The sequence below is a fragment of the Suricata suricatta genome, chromosome 7 (assembly GCF_006229205.1).
Source record: "Suricata suricatta isolate VVHF042 chromosome 7, meerkat_22Aug2017_6uvM2_HiC, whole genome shotgun sequence".
NCBI lineage: Eukaryota > Metazoa > Chordata > Mammalia > Carnivora > Herpestidae > Suricata > Suricata suricatta.
In genome coordinates this window covers 94,041,593-94,060,889 of record NC_043706.1, presented here as the reverse complement: position 1 = coordinate 94,060,889, position 19,297 = coordinate 94,041,593, and the positions used below count along the sequence as shown (strand labels likewise).

General features: G+C 35.9%; 1 protein-coding gene and 1 long non-coding RNA gene across 3 annotated transcripts in view; one reads left to right on the top strand and one right to left on the bottom strand.

The window, feature by feature from the left end:
* Window positions 1-19,297, top strand: part of SESN1 (sestrin 1) — a 114,842-nt gene that overhangs the window by 9,161 nt on the left and 86,384 nt on the right. The gene's annotated exons all lie outside the window — the stretch shown is intronic.
* Window positions 1-19,297, bottom strand: part of LOC115295412 — a 27,629-nt gene extending 8,332 nt beyond the window's left edge. The window contains exons 1-2 of one of the 2 annotated variants that reach the window (XR_003910382.1): window positions 19,261-19,297; window positions 7,055-7,209 (exon numbers count right to left, since the gene is read on the bottom strand). This is a non-coding gene — a long non-coding RNA (uncharacterized LOC115295412). Of the gene's footprint in view, window positions 1-7,054; window positions 7,210-18,679; window positions 18,851-19,260 lie in introns of those variants that run through there. The other variant, XR_003910381.1, reaches the window with a different exon arrangement.

Here is a 19,297-nt window from a genome sequence, read left to right as displayed (position 1 = left end):
ATGGCTCAGTTGGTTAAGCATCCAACTTCAGCTCAGGTAATGATCTTGTGGTTCATGGGTTCAAGTACTGCGTTGGGCTCTGTCCCAACAGCTCAGAGCCTGGAGCCTGCTTTATATTCTATATCTCCCTCTCTCTCTGCTCCTCCTCTGCTTGTGCGCTCGCACACACACACTCTCTCTCTCTCAAAAATAAATAAATATTAACTTTTTTTTTTAAAAGACCTTACTGGATTTTCTTTACCAGCCATATGCTCATGAATAAATTAACCTCTGTAACAGACTTAGTTTCTTCATCTGTGGATTTACATAATTATTTATCTACCTTGTGATGTGATTATAAAGATCATATTGATAAAGCCATTTGTAATCTTCAATATTTTGTAACCTATAAATTTATTTATTTTAATTTATTTTTGAGAGAGAGCACACAAGAAGGGGAGGGGCAGAGAGAAGGGAAGGGAGGATCTGAAGCAGGCTTTGTACTGACAGCAGTGAGCCTTAAGTGGGGCTAGAACTCACAAACTGTGAGATCATGATCTGAACCAAGTGAGATTCTCAATTGACTAAGCCACCCAGACTCCCCTGTAATCTATGAATTTAATTATGAATAACTCTTTGATACTATTTACTTATCTGTTGGATGAAGGTAATAATAATACCAAACTCAGGGTAGTTGGGAGAATTGAAGGAACACGTAAAGCATGTAGAAGTACATAGTAAGTGATCAAATATTGGCAGCGATGTGAATGATGATGATAAGCTTGATTTTTGTGCCTTAGTTAATGAGTTGTACTCCAAACTGGCATTTCTTTACGATTTTTCTGTTTAGAATTTAAGATTTCTATGTAATATATTAACACTCCTAATTGCCTTTTGTACATTGAATTTTCATATGTAAGCTGATTAATTCTGATGTCTAGCTTTAGCAGAGGGTGCTTGTAACCAGCCACTGCCCCAGGCTAGGTGACCAGAGGTTTGCCCTAGATGTGATGGCCGATTTGTAGCATCCATCCCTCCTTGGAGTCCAGCACCATTCTGCTGTGTCAGCATGGTACCAGCAGGGAGGAATTACAGGTGGGCAGTTGCTTTTGTCATCCAGGTGGTCAAGTATACATGGAGAGGTCCATGCCAAGGCCTTTGCTTCAGTATCTGGGCACCATTAGAGTGTAACTGTCAAGATCTTGGGCTTTGGAGTTAGTCAGACCTGGCTTTCAATCTTGCTCTGCCAAACTCTGTGACCTTGGGAAAATTACATAACCTCCTTAAACCTCAGTTCCCTCACAGAGTTGAAAGGATTAAATGAGGCAACACGCGCAATGCTTACTGGAATCCAGTAAGCACTCAGTAAATGTTAACTATTAATATTCTGTTCTGCCCACATAATGCAATAGAGAAGAGATGGGAACTTGAGTCCTGTAGCACTATACACCCTTTAAGGTACTCCCAAGTTTCTGAGCAACTGGGAAAGTTTTCACCTACCTTCCAGGTTCCCTGACTCAGGGAATAGCACTCTAGAGGAAATAACACCTCTAGGAACCAAATTAAGGATTTTATAAATATTGTTTTAGCTATCTGGGAACTGGATTCCTCCTTTGATATGTCTGTTATTCCACTTGTGACCATTTGGCTTTCAAATATATCTCCACGTACTCATACTATAGGAAAAGCAAATCATGGCTTGTACACCAATGTTGTCAGTAAAGTAAGTGAATCTTCTGTGCCTCGTCAATTCATGCCTTATACCTCAAGCAAGTTACCTACTATAGACACTGTTAGCCTTGAAGGTCTACTGAGGTGATTAAAGCTGCACTATCCATGTTCCCACTCTGCTCATTGCAATGGGAGCCTGATATTTTAAATGAAAGTCTCCCAGACCTTTTCACTCTTGCCTGGAAAAGGCCCAGCTTAGTTTGGTATGATTAAAACAAAGTAACTAAGCAAAGATACATTGCCAGAAAGTTACCTAAGCAAAGGTAACAGGGCTTTAAGAAATTTTGTATCATGTTAGATTTCTTGAATTTGCTTGGTTATGTGTGGGTGTGCTTGGGCTCTTTTTCTAAGCTGCCAGGCCTGGCCTGCTTATAATCTGCCATGGTATTGGAAACAAGTCATCTAAAGTCATCATTAGTAGTTTTTTACTCTTTCTTGTTTGGCAGAGTGTAGTATACTTTTGAATGTTGTAAGGATAGGCATACTTTATGTGAAGCCTAGTTCTTAGCCCTTTTTGTATGTTATTTCATCAGTCTTCACAACACTGTAAGAGTAGATATTACTATCCCTATTTTATGCCTGAATTAATATCAGGGCCCAGATCGGTTAAATAACTTGCCCAAGGTATCATAGCTAGTAAGAGGTACCAGATTTCAAACCCAGGCAATGAGAGGCCAGAGTCCATAATTTTCACCATTATACTACACTTTCTGGATAAAAATTTAATATAAGACTATTAGCAGTGAAAATATGTATTACTTTTTGTTCCAAATTATTTTTCCTTCAGGATGAAATGTAAAACTTTGGTGTTTCTAGGGGAAACTACATTCAGAGATGTTAATACATTGCATACCAAATTCTTATTTAAGCCCTGACCCATCTTGAAATTGCATTTGGACCCTGACTGATTTTTGTGTTTCATTGTGGTGCATAAGTTTTATTATATTGTTATTATAAATTTCAACTGCTTGCATGGAGGCTCTGGCTCTTAGAAATATGGTTTGTGAAAGGTTTATTTTTACATTAGGAGATTACTAAGTAAGATGATTTCTTTAGTGAACTGCCTAAAAGAAAATTTGGTATATTTCCATGAGTAATAGATTCAGGGTTAGCTTTGAATGTTAAAAGAGCATTCTGCTAGCTAGTTCATTGTTGCCATGACAGTGCTGGCAGTGTGAGTGTTGTAGTAACTCCTTGCAAAGATCTTATTTTAGACCCTAACGTTTGCAGTGTCGAACATCCCCTTCCCCGCCCCATAAGTAACTCTAGTGGAAAAGTACTGGTTTTATAACTGGCTTCTGGCTTTGTAGCTGAAAGACTGCACTACTGTGGGCTTAAAAAAAATAGTGTAGGAGTGTTGAGTATTTTTCCTGTGGATTGTGAATGTTTGAAATTTCCCAAAATATGGTATTACATTACATGTCATACAGCAAGTTGTTTACAGCTAAAAAGGGGCCTCAATTGTCTTTTAGAAATCAAGCCTAGATTTTACCATTTCTTTGAGCTCATATAGAAATCATTTTCCCATTTGTATGTCTCCCCTGCATACTTTAAAGTTTTTGGATTCTTTTATTCCATTATTGTGGAAAATTATCATTAGAACCTTAAAAGATTGTGTTTAAATAGTGTAGAAAATTTTTTTCTTATTCTTGCCATAATTTGACATTTATCTGATCAAAATGGAACATCATAATGTTGATTTTTTAAGTTGTGAAGTAACTAAAGTTATATAATTTTAAGAAATTACTCAATTTGAACTGTGTACTTAAATTAACATAATTGTTGAGGTGTGTCTAACTTTGTTGCCTCTATGTTATAAATTAAATTTTAAAATATTTCATTGATATTTGCTAATTGTAAATCCCATCATAACTATACTGTTAAGCACAAAATATTTTCAAATTCATTATAGTGCCTCTGTTTTCTATAATTTTATAACACCACTCGTTAAGTCAGAATTTTGGTATCTATGAATCAATGATTTTGGCAACAAATCTTATCAAAAAGATGGAAAATCTAAATACTATACTTCCTTCATTTGTTTACTAACAGCAATTCCATTTGCTTTTCTCTTAAATGCTCCACTGAAAGTCTAGTTCATCTTCTTTAGATTGTGAAGATTTAAACAAAGTTTGCACAGTTGCACCTGTACTGAGTATTAGAGAATCGATGTAAGGCAAGCCCTTTTCTTCTTTCTTCAGTTTAATATATAAAAGAAATTTTCTAAACAAAAATTTGACCCCAAGTTAGAGTTACTTTTGATGTTTCCAACATACAATGTGTATTTTAGTCTTGATTTTATTTTATTTTTTATTATTCCCTTTAGTGCATTATATTATTTTCTCCATAGTGGTAATTACTCAGATTATGAAGTATCTAATTCCAATTTATCCCAGTTTTTAATGGATGCTTCTTTGAATTTGGGAGTTGATGTGTTATGAAATGTGAAGAGTCAAACCTTGAAATAAATATTCTGTTATTTTAGTAGTACATATTTATAATAAATGCTTTTGATTGGGTAGGATGAAACTTAATTGTAGTTAGTGTCTTTTCCTTTGTTAAAACACTTAATAACAGGTTTACTGTTTTTTCTCCTGAACCCCATAGCACCTCTAGCTGACTTCCCCCTCCACATGAGGCTGAAATAAATATACTTTTTAAAATAAGAATTCATTAACATTTTTTCTTTGTGTCTGACACTGTTCTAGCACTGTGGTGTGATATAAAAAGCAGTAGAAATAACCACTGCCCTTAAGAATTTTGCAATGATGTAGAGAAAAATGTTTAAAAACAAATCAAAATTGTGGCTAAAAATGTTAAATTTTATGATAGTATATTGACAGCAGTGCAGGTGTTGAAAGAATGTGTACATAATAGCTCCACGTCTAGGAAATCATTTGAAAGGTTTATGTATGATGATAATCACTACAGTGCTATTTACAATGTCAGTGTATCATCTGTATGTATTTTTATGTAAGTGGGTAATCTGAATATCCAAGAATTAAATTATGGATAATTATGATGCATTTTTATAAAGGACTATTACACAGTTACTGAAAATTATTTTAAAATATATTTATTAGAAAAGAAAAGATTATATATTTAAGTGGAAAAGAAATTTTTAAGGTAGTGCCAAATATATATATATATTATAGGGAGGAGGAAAAGGAAACCTGCATGCACCAAAATATGAACTGTAGTTTTCTTTTACAGTGGGATTATTAGGGGGTGCCTGGGTGGCTCAGTCAGTTGAGCTTCTGACTTTGGCCCAGGTCATGATCTGGCAGTTTCTGAGTTTGAGCCTGCATCAGGCTCTGTGCTGACAGCTCAGAGCCTGGAGCCTACTTCAGATTCTATGTCTCCCTCTCTGTCTCTGCTTCTTCCTTGCTTGTGCTCTGTCTCTCTCACTCTCAAAAACAATTAAGCTTTAAAAAATAATTTAGAGTAGGATTATCAGAAATTTTAGTTTTTCTTTTTATAATAATTGTTAATAAATACTTTATTTTATTGAGTGCTTACTATGCGCCAGGCATTGTTATAAACATTTTGCAATTAACATTTGCAAAATTCAGGGAAATCGTAGGTTTTGAGGAAGATATCTTCCTACAAACATACTAATATGAATGCACCCACTTGTAAGATTAGAATAGGTTTCTGATTTATTTAGCCAAGGAAACAGGGACTCTGCAAAATCCAGGCTTTCTCATTGAGAAGCACTTTTAGTCTGCCCCAATATTGCTTTCCTTGGCCCCCAGGATTCCTAAGGGGGTGCAGCTGCTAGAGACATTCTCTGGGTTACACCAGATCTGCAAAACCCAATGTTTGCTATACTGTTGCCTTTTTATATTTCCGGTCTATAGCCACATTCTGAAAATTTATACAAACTATGCACTTTCTTTGAAGGTTCATTTTCCTGTGTTATCTAGTTTTATACCTACGACAATCTGTGAAGTGAATTTTACATTTTATAGATGAGATGAGGAGACAGATTAAGTAACTTAACTCAAATAGTGAATACTGGGAGAGCAGGAGGCATGTCTGACTCCTGAGTGTCTGTGTTCTTAAACGTTAATCTGTTTTCCTATAGCTTTTTTTTTTTTTTTTGCAATTAGCATGTATTACTTTTATACTGAAAAGTGATTTAAAATAAGTGTGCAAAAATCATATATAAAGTGTTAATTCAGAGCAAGGAAAGATCAGGATGTGTTAGGATAATAAAGACAGCTTATTGGAGCATATAAATTTTAATGTAATAATTAACTTTTCTCCTCAACTCCTCTGTTTGTTTACACAAGTATGCATGCCTTCTGTCTCAGCATGCCCAAACCAAACCTCCAATGACTGGCTGGAAATAATGCTCTATTGTATTTTCCTGCAGACTAAATTTTGGCCTCCTTTTTGTTTCCTTTTGTGACCTTTTATTTTTCTTTTGCCATCTGTCAATGCATGTATGAACATGTAACTATGACTTTTGTCAAAGCTTCTTCTCACTACAACATTGGGCATTATAAATAAAACAGTTCCAGCTTGGCACTTTTCATGTGGTAATACCATCATAATTTAAAGATTGGAATGTTCAAAAGAAATTGTAAAAATTACATTAATTAATTATATTTAAAGTAATTGAAAGGAAGGAGAACTACGGTCTTGAATCTTCTCTGGGGAATTAACCTTACAGCATAAGCCAGGGTTGGTGTTCATCCAGGATACATTGGCACCACAATACCTGTTAAAACACTGAAGTATTTTCATACCAGTTGGTAAATGGTGAATAGAAACTGCAAAAAGCAATAAAATTATAATACATAGTCAAGATGGGCAGTTTATCTTAGAAGCCACACATGTACTTAGATTCTAAGATGGTCTGGTCATTGAAGTGTAGAGCTAAGTTTGCTCAGATGTCCTATTATTTCCAGTGTTGAAGGTACAGAAGCCCTTGGGTGGGAGAGAGAGACTAAGCAGGTGAACTAAGGAGAACCTAATCTATAGACCCACAAAAGAAATGCCCACTTGTGTCAAGAAGAGAAGCAAGGTCCAGGCCTTGGTGGCAACTGGGGAGACTGTCACAAGTGGTGTTGGGGGTTGGGGGGGAAGACTGTCAGGGTGTGGTCACTCAGGTGGGCTGGAGAAGCTTTTACTTTGTTTAATAATTACTTATCTACTGCTTCATAACAAATTTGATGACTTAAAACAATACACATTAATTATCTCAAAACTTCTGTGATGCAATAGTCTGGCTACAGCTTAGCTAGGATCTCTGCCTCGAGTCTCCCATGAGGCTGCAGATTAAGGTGTTAGCCAGGGCTATGATCTCATCTGAAGGCTCAAATGGAGAAAAATGTACCTTCAAATTCACAGGATTCAATTCAGTTGATCAGATTCAGTTCTTCAAGGGCTTTTGGCTTGAAAACCTCAGTTTCTTGCAGACAGTTGATTGGCGGCTGCTTTCGGTTCCGGTTCCGTGCTATGTGGATTTCTCTACTTCCTACTGAGAAGAGCCTGCAAAAGCACCAGCAAGAGAGTGCCAGCAAGACAGAAGTCAAGTCTTATAATCTTGAAAGAGACATGCTATCACTTTTGTCTCTCCTAAAATCATTAGAAGCCAGTCACTAAGTCCCCTGTACTCAGGGGGAGCAGATTACACAGTAGAGTGAATACCAAGAGACAGGAATCATGGAGAATCATTTTAAAAGCAGCCTTTCCCAACAACATATTTCCTGAAGCCAGGGGTTGGGAAGAGTGGGTTTCCTGTATACTGTGAAGAGAGTTGTGTTAGATCATATGCCCAAGAACTTACTTAATGTGGTCAAGCAAGTGATAATATGAGCCCCGAGTCTGCCCCCTCCCCACCCTTGCACCCATTCTCTGCTTAAAGGAGCCTCATTACCACCAGCCTGGTCAATGGATGCCCTTCCCTAGGCCTTTCTCCTTCAGTGGCTGGGGCACACCACGGCTCAGTTGGAGAGGCCTTCCCACCTCCTCTAACAGCTTTTTGATCTTTCTCTTTCATCCCCTCTGACCCCTATAACTCTTCTGCGCATACCTGGCCCCCCCCTTACTCCATTATACCTATGCAATCTTAGAAAATTCCTTATGTTCCATTCTTTGTACTAAAAGTCAAACAGCATTGGCTCAAAAGGTAGAAAGTGGCAAACAGCTTTCTCTTCATCATTGAGTGACTATCTAATGAGCTGTGAATCAAATCTCAGCTGTGTCTGTTGATTTGAGGGGGGAAAAGGAATTAGAAATAAAGCCCCAAACTTATGAGCATTCTCTAATGAATAATGAATGAGACTAAATGTAATTGTAAACCAAAACTTTTATTCAGATCTCTGAAACTCAAGTTGGTATACTTCACTGTCTGTCAATTTAGTGGTGTCTGAAAGGGAACAAATGAAATAATTTATCTTTTCTCATTTTATAAGCTCCAGCTCCTTATAGATTTTGTCTATTGCAGAACCAGACCAGAATGATTACATAACTGATAGCAGTTAAAACATTTTTTTAATTGTGTTTAATTGAGGCTAGGGCTTTTCAGTTGTAGGAAAAGCTCTTGGTTTCAGTTTTTTAAAAATCAGTATGATTTTCTCTTATTCATCTTTAGCATCTTGGCCAAATATTTGATTAATATTAAAATATTTTCCCATGTATATTTTAAATCTAGAATATATATGTGTGTGTGTGTGTATATGTATACAGGATAAATATATGTATAGGATATATATATATATCTATATCTAGGATCTATATGTATTTATATGTATAAAATTTCCACATGCTTGGAGTAGGGCACTTGTGGGGAAGAGCACTGGGTATTATATGGAAATCAATTTGACAATAAAATATTAAAAAATAAAATAAAATAAAATAAAATTTCCACATGCTAACAGTGGCTATCTCTAGGCCATGATTTATGCTTTTCTACATTTTTCCAAAATTTTTGTAATGAGTACTTCTATTTCTTCTGAAAAGAACCAAAAACACATGTCATTAAAGAGAAAATAAGTTCAATAAAACCACTTTCTACTCATAGGAGAATGACCTTTATGGTAAGTAAAACCTTAGTACACTCTCTGAAATCAGTTTCTTCTTATATGGCATATACTAATTTTAAAAGCTGTAGTTTTTTAATTTCCTTTAGAATTACCTTTATTCAAAAGATTTGGCTGTTGATAGAGCAGATTTTTTCCTAATGGATTTTGCATTTTTCTTTTTTCTTTTTTCTCTTTGCCTGGATGAAAATTTACTCAAATTTTCAGCTTATTATGGTTTTTATGAACACTAGATGGCACTGTTGCTCAAATGAAAACTAGTTTATTAATCATATTTTGGTGCTATGGGCCTTAGAAGAGTCCGGTGTACAACTTAAGAATGCTTATATTTCCATTTTATTTTAAAAAAGGGAGTTTGGGGAGAAAGGGAAAGTTGCCAAGTTTAGACAGCTGAGCTTAACTGGTTTAGTTTTTCCATCTGTGCAAAAATCACCATGTTAATAATAATATTGAACATTCTACAAATATGTATTGGACCTATTAGGCACTCTTCCAGGCACTACATACATTAGTGAGCAAAGAAGGTAAAGGTCTACCCTCCTAGAGCTTATATTCTAGTGCTTGTATTTCTCCCCCCATACTTGCATTCACCCATTGTTCATCCACTTAATAAGAGGAAGCTGAGGCACAGAGGTTATCTAACTGTCCCTGTTCACTTAGCTTATCTACTCAGCAGAGCTGGGATTCAAACTCTGGCATTTGGTCTCCAGAATTTATTAATCTCAACATTATACCGCCTTTCAAAACATAAGAATATTTTATTACTTATTTTGTTAAATGCATATAATATAAATTTGCCTATTTCTATTTAAAAATTTTTTCATGTTTATTTTGGGAAGAGAGAGAGAGAATGCACACACAAGTGGAGCAGGGGCAGAGAGAAGGGGACAGAGGATCCAAAGTGGGCTCTGCACTGACAGCAAAGAGCCTGGGGTTCGAACTCATAAACTGTGAGATCGTGACCTGAGCTGCAGTCAGATGCTCAACCAACTGAGCCACCCAGGGGCCCCAGAATTTGCCTATTTATTTGTAATTGTTCCTAGATCCACTCAGTTCAAATGTTATTACAATTTTTTATTGAAAAAATACTAAATACCTATTTTCTAAATGAAGTATAACTTATGTACAGTGTTATTTTAGTTTCAGGTATAAAATACCTATTTTTTAAACGATTCTATTGTCAGCTATCATAGTCTTCGCTCTCTTATAAGGTAATGTAGGTCAGGTCACAAACACAACTTACTTGCTTGTTTAAGTATGTATTTAAGCACTCTTATGGTCCTGTTTACTTTAAGCTCCTTTTATTAGCCATGTAATAATTTGGATATGATATATTAATGATAGCTCTACCATATTGTAATTCAGTTATTGTATGATGAGACATTGATTTAACAAGTGTCAAAAGTTACTATTTTACTTGCCTGCTTGCTCCACTGTGTTCTTGTACATTTTAGTTAGTACTCTGTTTAAAAAATACAAGGTCAGCAATACACTATGAAATTTAAAAATGATATAGAACCTTAAATCATTTCTTAGTAGTCTAGAAATGCATTTCATGATTTGGGGGTGGAGGGACAAATTTATCTTCCTCTAAAAATAGAGCTATATGTGACTTAGGATAATTTACAATTATACGCATATTTTTCAACAACCAGAGTTGTATTGAACAACATTCTTATTGTAAGTTACTGAGTATAGAGAAAAAATCAGCTACCATGGAATAAAAATATTGATGACTAATTTATTTCCAGATATAAGTAAAACTTGCCTTTATAGAAGCTGAAATAAGTAGTTCTTAACAGCTAGCTAGATTCTTATTCTTTTTTTTTTTTTCGCTATAGAACTGTTTTAGATAACAAAACTAGGTATTTGGTAAGCTAATAATTAGAGTTAACTGTCTTTTAATTAAATAAAATATTTAGGGGCACCTGGTTAGCTTAGTCAGTTGAGCGTCCAGCTTTGGCTCAGGTTATGATCTTGCAGTTTGTGGGTTCGAGTCCCACATCGGGCTCTGTGCTGACAGGTAGCTCAGAGCCTGGAATCTGCTTTGGATTCTGTGTCTTGCTCTCTCTCTGACCCTCTTCTGCTCACACTGTCTCTTTCTCTATCAAAAATAAGTAAGACTTTTTTTTAAATTATAACAAATAAATAAATAAAATATTTAGTGAAAAAGAATCATTCTTGTTTACCACAGAGTAGAAGGAAGTTTTCAGAGCAGTGATTTTTTGTGGAAAATGCAACAATTTAAGGTTTCCCAAATTGAGGAGTATAACCTTTCTAGGAGCCTTTGTGCCCCTTAGTTGAATGCAAAATTGTGTAGACTAATGAACATTTTTCTTAGGAGAAAGCCTTTGTTTTCCCTTGTTTTATCAGATTATCAAAAAGATTGTGACCCCAAAAGACTAAGAACCACAAAACTAGAGTGACCAGTATATTAAAGTTAGTTTCCTTAAACATTAGAGGAAAAAATGATTGAAATTGGGGGGTTTTAAATCAACAAAGGCAAAATCTTGCTGATTCAATGTTGACTTATCCCTCTTGGTCTGCTGATCCTTTTGTGGTATACCTAGTGGTACTGGTAACTTGAGTTACTTGTGATATTTGTCATAAACTGACAGGCCCACACCTGACAGTCTGGAGCTAACAACTTCAAGCCTTGCTTCAAGAAATATTAGAACACAAGGAGCCCAGCTGTGCACAGGAAAGCTTCAGCCCTGACGTAACACAAGCAAGAAATATATATGCAAGCCACAGATGTGAGGGTTGTGTTTTTCCTTAGCAAGCTAATTAATACAGAAATTGGTAATAGACTGCCAGGGTCCATATCCTAGCCCTGCCTAGCTGTCTAACCTTGGGCAAGTTACATGGCATCTCTAAGCTTCAGTTTTATATCTGCAAAATAAGATAATACCACCTCATGTCACTGAAGAGAATAGCACCTTGATCTCTTTAAGGTACTTAATGCAGTGCCTGCCTTAGTACTTAATGTGAAAAAACAAAACAAAAAGCTAAATTTATCCTTGTATATTCCTCAGTTGTTTAAAATAACACCTGTTCTTACCTTCTACTTTCTTGATATATTTTTCTTCTTAGTCCCAAACCCTACCTGACCTTATTTATTTTCATGTTGATTCTGTCTAGCCTAGTAGGTTGTAAGTTCCATAAAAATGGGCATTTTTTTTCCTTGTTTACTACTGGGTTCCCTAGTCCAGTGGTAGTACATACAAATAGATGTCCAATAAATGAATAAAGGTTAGCAATTATCATTACTTGGCAATTTCTGTCTACTCTCCCTCCCATCTGCCTGGACCAACTGCAGCTTTTTAAGGTAGGTTGGTAGGCCAGAAAGAAAAGTCTCCTTTCCTAACTGGGTTAGCTGATAGCACAACTTAAAAAGGAATATTAATCTGTTATAGACTCTCTCTACTCAAGGTGTGGCCTACAGATCAGCATCTGTATCACTTAGGAGGTTATTAGAAATGCAAAAGCAGACGTGAATGCCCAGGTGACTATAATGAACATTACAGTTTGAGAAGCACCATGTTGTTCATTTTAAGGAATTTGGATTTTATCCTAACAGTAGTGGAGAATCACTAAAACATCTTAGGTTGGAGATTATACTATCAGATTTGTCATTTGTCATTATTCTTTGAATTGTTCAATAGTTTTTTTTAAAAAGTTAGAGAAAAAAGAAAAACAAAGGTTTTCATTCAAGATGATTACTCTTGTAATCAGAGAAACAGTGGTTGTTTCTGGAAAGGAACTTTTTTTGGCTAGAGACAAGAATAGGACTGAGGCTTTTTGCTGTGTATCTTTTTCCAGGCCCATTCTGGTATGGTGGGGCCCTGGCCAGCATATGTGTGGCCTCTCCACCCTGTCCTCCCATCCCAACCCCATTCTCAGACCTTTACCACGAAGGATGGACACCTGACCTCACATCACGACTGTGCCCATCACACATACGGCTACTACTTGCCTACCCCATGGGTTTTAGGGCTGTGCCGGTGGGCCCTTTGTTAGGCCACAGGGAGGACATCCACATGCAGGCCCTGGGAGTGGGATTAGCCCATTTGGGCATAGACTCTAGGGTTCAGGCACCTGTCAGCACAGAGCATGATCTGGGTGGTTATATGGCCCAGGCTCTTTGCCTATTGGAAGAGGCCTATAGTGAGCCCTCTAAAATGCATGGATCTTATGGTCTGAGTCTTAGGGATGAAATCAGTGCCTTCTTGTACCTTCTGTTTTCAAATCATGTGAATGTATTTTGATCAATGTGAATGAATTACCTACATTAAAAATAAAACAGAATATTAAATTATAATAAAATAAAATCACATTAGTTCCTGTGGGAATGGATAGGAGGGGTATACCAATGGAGACATAAGGACCAAATAGAAGGATATTCCAGTGTTTCAGCAATAACTGATACAAATGCCTGGTTGGGCATGAAAATGTAGTTTCAGCTAGTTTTTCATTTAAATACTCACTTCTATTAACTATTTTTTCCTAGTGTGTGGGAGTTAAGTTTTATGGCCTTTGAATAGTTGAAAGTGTTTTTACCTTGTCCTCAGCTTTCATTATAGTTCACTAGAATTCTAGGTTAAAATCATTTTCTCTCAGAACTGGGAAGACATTGTTTCACTGTTTTTTTCACATCTGGAGTTTATACTGAGAAATCTTATACCAGTCTGAGTCTCATTCTTTTTCTATGGAACCTATTTTTACCTATTTTATTTTATTTTACCTCTCTCTGGAAACTTTTTCTTTTTTCTCTAACTTTTTGAAGAAACCTATTGAACAATTCAAAGAAAATACAGTTAAATATCACATGCTATTCACCTAGATTCACATATTAGCATTTTGCCATAGCCACTTTTTTCCTCTTCTTTTGCTGAACCTCTTGAAAGTTACAAACATGTCACCTATAAATATTTTATATCTACTAAATATAAGGACATTCTTGGAGCTTAAGATGTTTTTATGCTTCAAATCTTGAAATTTTATTTTATAAGAGTGTGTCTTTCCCTGCATACCTTTTATCATTGATCCTTTGCAGTTGGGCCCTTTCAGTACAGAGATTTGAATCTCAAATTGTTCTATTATTTCTTTTCTTCTATTACCTTTGTTATAGCTGTCCTTTTTGACCTATTGTTAGTGTTAGACCTTCATCTACGTTTTCCCCCCAAATGTTTATGGGGGGGTGCAGAGAGAGAGTGAGAGAGAAAGAATCTCAAGCAGGCTCTGCTCTGTCAGCACAGAGCACTATACAAGGGCTCAAACTCATGAACTTGTGAGATCATGACCTGGACTGAAACCGAGAGTCAGATACTTAATCACTGAGCCATCCAGGCACCCTTCCATCTAACATTTTGCCATATGTCTGTTCTTTGTCTTTTCACTCTACATCTTGAAGAGTTCCTTGAATTTATCTTCCAAATTACAAATTTGCTCTTCAGCCTGGTTCTGTTCAGTACTTCTATTGACATGTTTATTCAACAGTCATGTTTTTAATTTTCAAGAACTCTTTAATTTCTCTGATCCTTTCTCAGAACAACTAGTTCTTGTATAATTAGTATTTTATTCTGTGTAATCTCTCTGAGGATGTAATATAACTTTTAATTAGTTTCTTTTCCTCCCTAAGTCAGCCAGGATCCTGACAGGAAATGGATAGCATACTCAAATGGGGGTGCCTGAAGGGTTTAATGAAGGTGTGGGCAAAGTTAAGGGAAACCAAAAAGGGATGATAAGCATTTTGGACTAGTAACAGCTACAAACCTCAAGAGGCAAAAGTTGGGGGTTGTTACTGGAATCCTATTTATAGCTATCGAAGAAGGCTGCCTGTCTAACAGGACCTGTTACCTTCAGCCAAGGACTATCTCTATTGCTAACCCTCAGTCTTGGGGGTGGGGGGAGGAAAGTGGAGTAATAAATACTTTTTCTTTCTTCCGCCCTTCAATTTGTTAGTGCCTTCCATTTGGAAGAACGTAATTATAAGCCAGCAAGAGAACCCCAATGATACAGTCCCTAGACGTGAGTGTTCTGAAGCACACAATGAGGTAGAGTAGGTCAGAGAGATGATTTGGAGAAACAAACAGATAATATCTAGCACACCTATATTTAGGAAGACCTCTTGATGGGTGGGTTGAGGTTGTAAAAAGATAAGCACTTTGGGCTGATCTGGTAGAAGGCAGCTGCAAAAATAAATGGCTCTTGTTGAATAGTTAAGATGAAAGCATTACAGAAGGGAAATTTTTCACGATGTAAGGACTGACAAACAAGGGAAGAGGGGGAGAAAAGTCTGGAGAGAGGGAGAAGATAGGGATATAGTCATTGGAATGATCATCTGCCAATGAAATTGATCTCTTTGAAGTGTTTACATTCATTCTTGTTTTCTTTGAATTTGGAGGACAATCATATTTGGCGGCCAATTTTAGAGAACTTATTCTATCCATATTGTAATTCTTTTACTTACACAATGTCCATAATAGACTTCTACACTCAATGGCTACATAGTAGTAATGCTTTGGGGGATGATGGTGCAGGAGCACTGTGTAGGGAGAGTGCCACGAGAGCTCAGGGAATTGGGTTACGATGCGGAGATGCCCACAGTGAAGCTGAAACCATCCCTTTGTGCCCAGATAGACTAGATCTTTCTGGATGGGAAGGGGAAGTTGTGAGGAATGGGGAGACTTTGGGGTTCAAATGATTTTGTTGAACAATAAGGGCTACAGGACAGTGGGACATCCAGACTGTAAGTTCTTAGGTTTATATGATCTTTTATTCAGCAGAAAGGCAACTTAATTAAGTGGTAGTAGAATGAAACGTTAAATGGAATGCATTTTAAAAAACTGTCTAAGGAAACAATGGATTTTACTAATGTTGCATCAGAAATAACCATGTCCAAGGAGATAATGAGACGATGATAGATTTTTACATTTATTTCTCCCAAATCTGAATGTTTCTTTTGTGTTCTGGTCATCTTTTTGCTACTTCAAATGTGACTCATGTCTACTGTACTATAAGTCTTCATTGACACTTGACCAAGGCAAATCAGTTTTACTCTGCACAAATTCTTTAAAACATTTAATAGTGTATTTCTATATTTTAATGTGTTCATTTTGGCAGCAGTAATTATTTTCTTTAATCTTTTGAAAATGTTACTTTATATCTGTTGGTTATTCAAGTAGTTTAGTCAGTACACCATTTTAGGTGTCTTTGTGGGCCCCTTACAGTCTTCCTTCCTCTTTCTGGCTTTAATACTTGTTCATTAGACTTAAGTTAACTAATTTAGAGTTGTATCATATCCTTAACTTTATCTTGTTAGGTTTTTTATTTGTTTTTCATTGATTCTGATAGTTCAGTTCTGTGGTAGATTTCCCAAGAATAGTCATTGAGTTTATACTTTATTCCATCATCTTCCTAGAAATCCTATTAGCTTTTTTTCCCTAAAATTAAACAACCATTTGTTAAATTTATTGGATTTCTACTCTGCCATTAGGTTACCTAAGCACTTTGCCATCATGTAGCTTTTCAGAATCTCCTCCAATATGAATTTCCTTTTCTGTGTTTCATATCACACATTAGTGAAAATAGAAGACTATCTACTTGACTTCTTTGGCTTTATCTTATGTTTATTAAGTTTAAATGCTACCAGATAAATTCAATGCTATGATACATGTTCAGATCTTAGTTGCTCAAATTGGTCAAACTTTTCAATAGAGTAGGCCCACATATGATTTCTACTTACTTTCTTTTTCATCCTATCCTAAAGCGATTCACTGCCTCCCTTACTCACTACAGGGAAAAAAAGAAATAGTAGACCCTCTACTCCCTTCCTCAACCAAAAAGAGAAAAAAAAAAAAAAAAACCCATAGTGAATAGTGATTTAAATCTATGATTCCTAAGCAGGCTTGTGCTTTCTTCTTAAATTAGGAGCTATACCAAGGCTTTTGGAGGGAGAAAGAGGTATTGATAGAAATTGTCACTTGGTGTATTTTTGTTATTAGTTTGCAGATACATTATTAAGCCAAAAATCAATTACAGATCAAGCAAAGGATTCTTACTACCTATCAATATGATTATTAGTTGGAGAGAATTAATCTGCAAAACCAGGATTTAGATTATTATATTAGTTTTACAATTTTACTTTCTACTGTATGTATAGTAGTAATTCTTTTATCCTCCTAAATGTGAATCTTTCAAAAATCTAGGGTGATCTTATTTTTAGCTACGTCAGGCTCTTCTGATCTTACATTAGAGTGAAAGTTCTAATCTTTGTAAAAAAAAAAAAAAAACAACCCTTCAATGTGTTGATTTTAGGTTTTAATTATAGGTAGTATTTTGTATTATAATTTCTATAATTAGAAAAAGGTATTACTGTATTTTAAGGAAAATTTTTCTTATGTTTTTTATTTTTCTATCCTTAATAAATAGATGCTGTTTTGTGGCCAAAAAAATATTGCTATAGCAATATCCCTGTGTCCACAAATGTCTGAAAGACAAATGTGTGATCAAGAGCCTTTTCTACCCCTGAATACACATGTATTTTATTTTTTGGCTCACAGCCTTGTCCCTATAAGGTCCAATAATCTTGTTCTTTTTCTTGTTATTTTTTGTTGTTTTTTAATCTTCTGGTCATCTCATTCCACCTTTGAAGCTACTTCAGAAAGAAGAATGGCCCTGCTTCAGAGTTTCCTGTCCATGTCTCCATGATCAAATAGAAGGGAATATGTGAGAGGGACAGTTGAATGGTTTTAAAAACTAAATGAGTTTATATTTTTGTTATTTAAAGCACAGTAGAGGGGCGCCTGGGTGGCTCAGTCAGTTGAGCATCCGGCTTCTGCTCGGGTCATGATCTCATGGTTTGTGGGTCTAAGCCCCACATCCGGCTCTGTGCTGACAGCTCAGAGCCTGGAGCCTGCTTCTGGTTCTGTGTCTCCCTCTCTCTCTGACGCTCCCCTGCTCGTGCTCTGTCTCTCAAAAATAAATAAAAAAACGTTAAAAAATTTAAAAAATAAAGCATAGAAGATTATTTTTTCTTTTAAAATTGAATAATTAAAAGAAACATCCCTGAAAATCGAATGAGTAAATGGAAATAGGAGGAGAAACTAAATCTCAATGTTCTTAGAAAGCCAAAAAGCATCATAATAAATAATAACTGCATTAAGGGAAAGTAATATTTTTTATAAACCTATAAGAATACCAGTAATGATAATGATTCTCAAATCTGCCTATATTTAAATATAGATATATATAGTTAAATGTAGAAAATATAAGCATATGAAAGTTAAGGTGATAGTTGTGAAAATAAATACTAGGAAAAGAGAATAAAAAGTTAATGAGTTTTAAACTTGGTGACTGAAGGAGAGACATACGGAAAATAAGTGTAAAATTGTAAATATGTCATATTAGGAGTTTGGTCCAATAGCAGAAGTAGTTGGGGTAAATCTTAGGGTAAAAAACTACCCTATTTATTTCACGTATCTTATTCAGATAGTACAGTTTCTTAGGTAAAAGGTAACCTGTGACACACTTGTGAAAAAGTCAAGGACACTTTGGACTATGATAGCTATTTTTAAATAGTCATCATTTATTTGGTAATCTGAAGGTCTGAAGGCTGATGGATTGATGTAGAAAGTGTAAAAGAGGGCTGTTTGCTGAAAGTTGATGAAACAAGGGGAAACCTAAATTTTTTAGGTTTTCAAGGGTTTTTTTTCCTCTTTAAAAGTGTCACTGTTCTCGTATATTGTTAGATGCCAAATGACTTGTGGAAATTTTTCCCTCCTCCTTAAAATGCTTTATTAACTTCACAATATAAGATGAACATCTTTCTATACAAATAGTAAAACTCCCCTGCTGAGGATTTTATACACTGGATGAAAAGGTAATCAGATTAGAAGATATAACAGAAGACTCACCTGATATAGAGTAAATCAGCAAATGTACTCCAGAAGAATGCAAAGGGAAAACAGTAGTGGTCATTATATTAATCTCAGAGAGGACTTTAGGATTCAAGAATTAGGCAGATGTCATGACAGTGAGTTTAAGATCAAAATTCTTCAGCAGTAGTTCCCCAAGCTTTCTCTTGATTGCTGTCATTTCCTTCATAAACATTTATTTCCATAGTACCTTCATCCCCTCTCATTGCATCATTGTCATTGAACTGCCCACTGGGTAAGGCCCATGAAGAATTTGGGGCAAATTTTTGGTCTGTTACTTCCTACAGCCTGCTGGCCTTCCCCCACCCTAAGCTTTCTCTCTTTTCTGCATTCTCTCTCCTTCCTTCCCCCAACTCTCCCTCACCCCCACCTCCACAACTTGTTTCATTTAAAAAAATTACTCTTGAGCCTATTCTGGCAGTCCTCTTCTCTATCTCATATAGATGTATGTAGTATCACCACTGCAGCTGACAGACATATTTCTGTCCCCTATCTTGAGGCTAGAAGCCCGCACACCCTCTAAGGACAGTGAGGAACTGAGACAGTCAGTGACTATGCACCTAAAGGCAGCTTCTCTTTGCCGGAAGGTTTTATTGC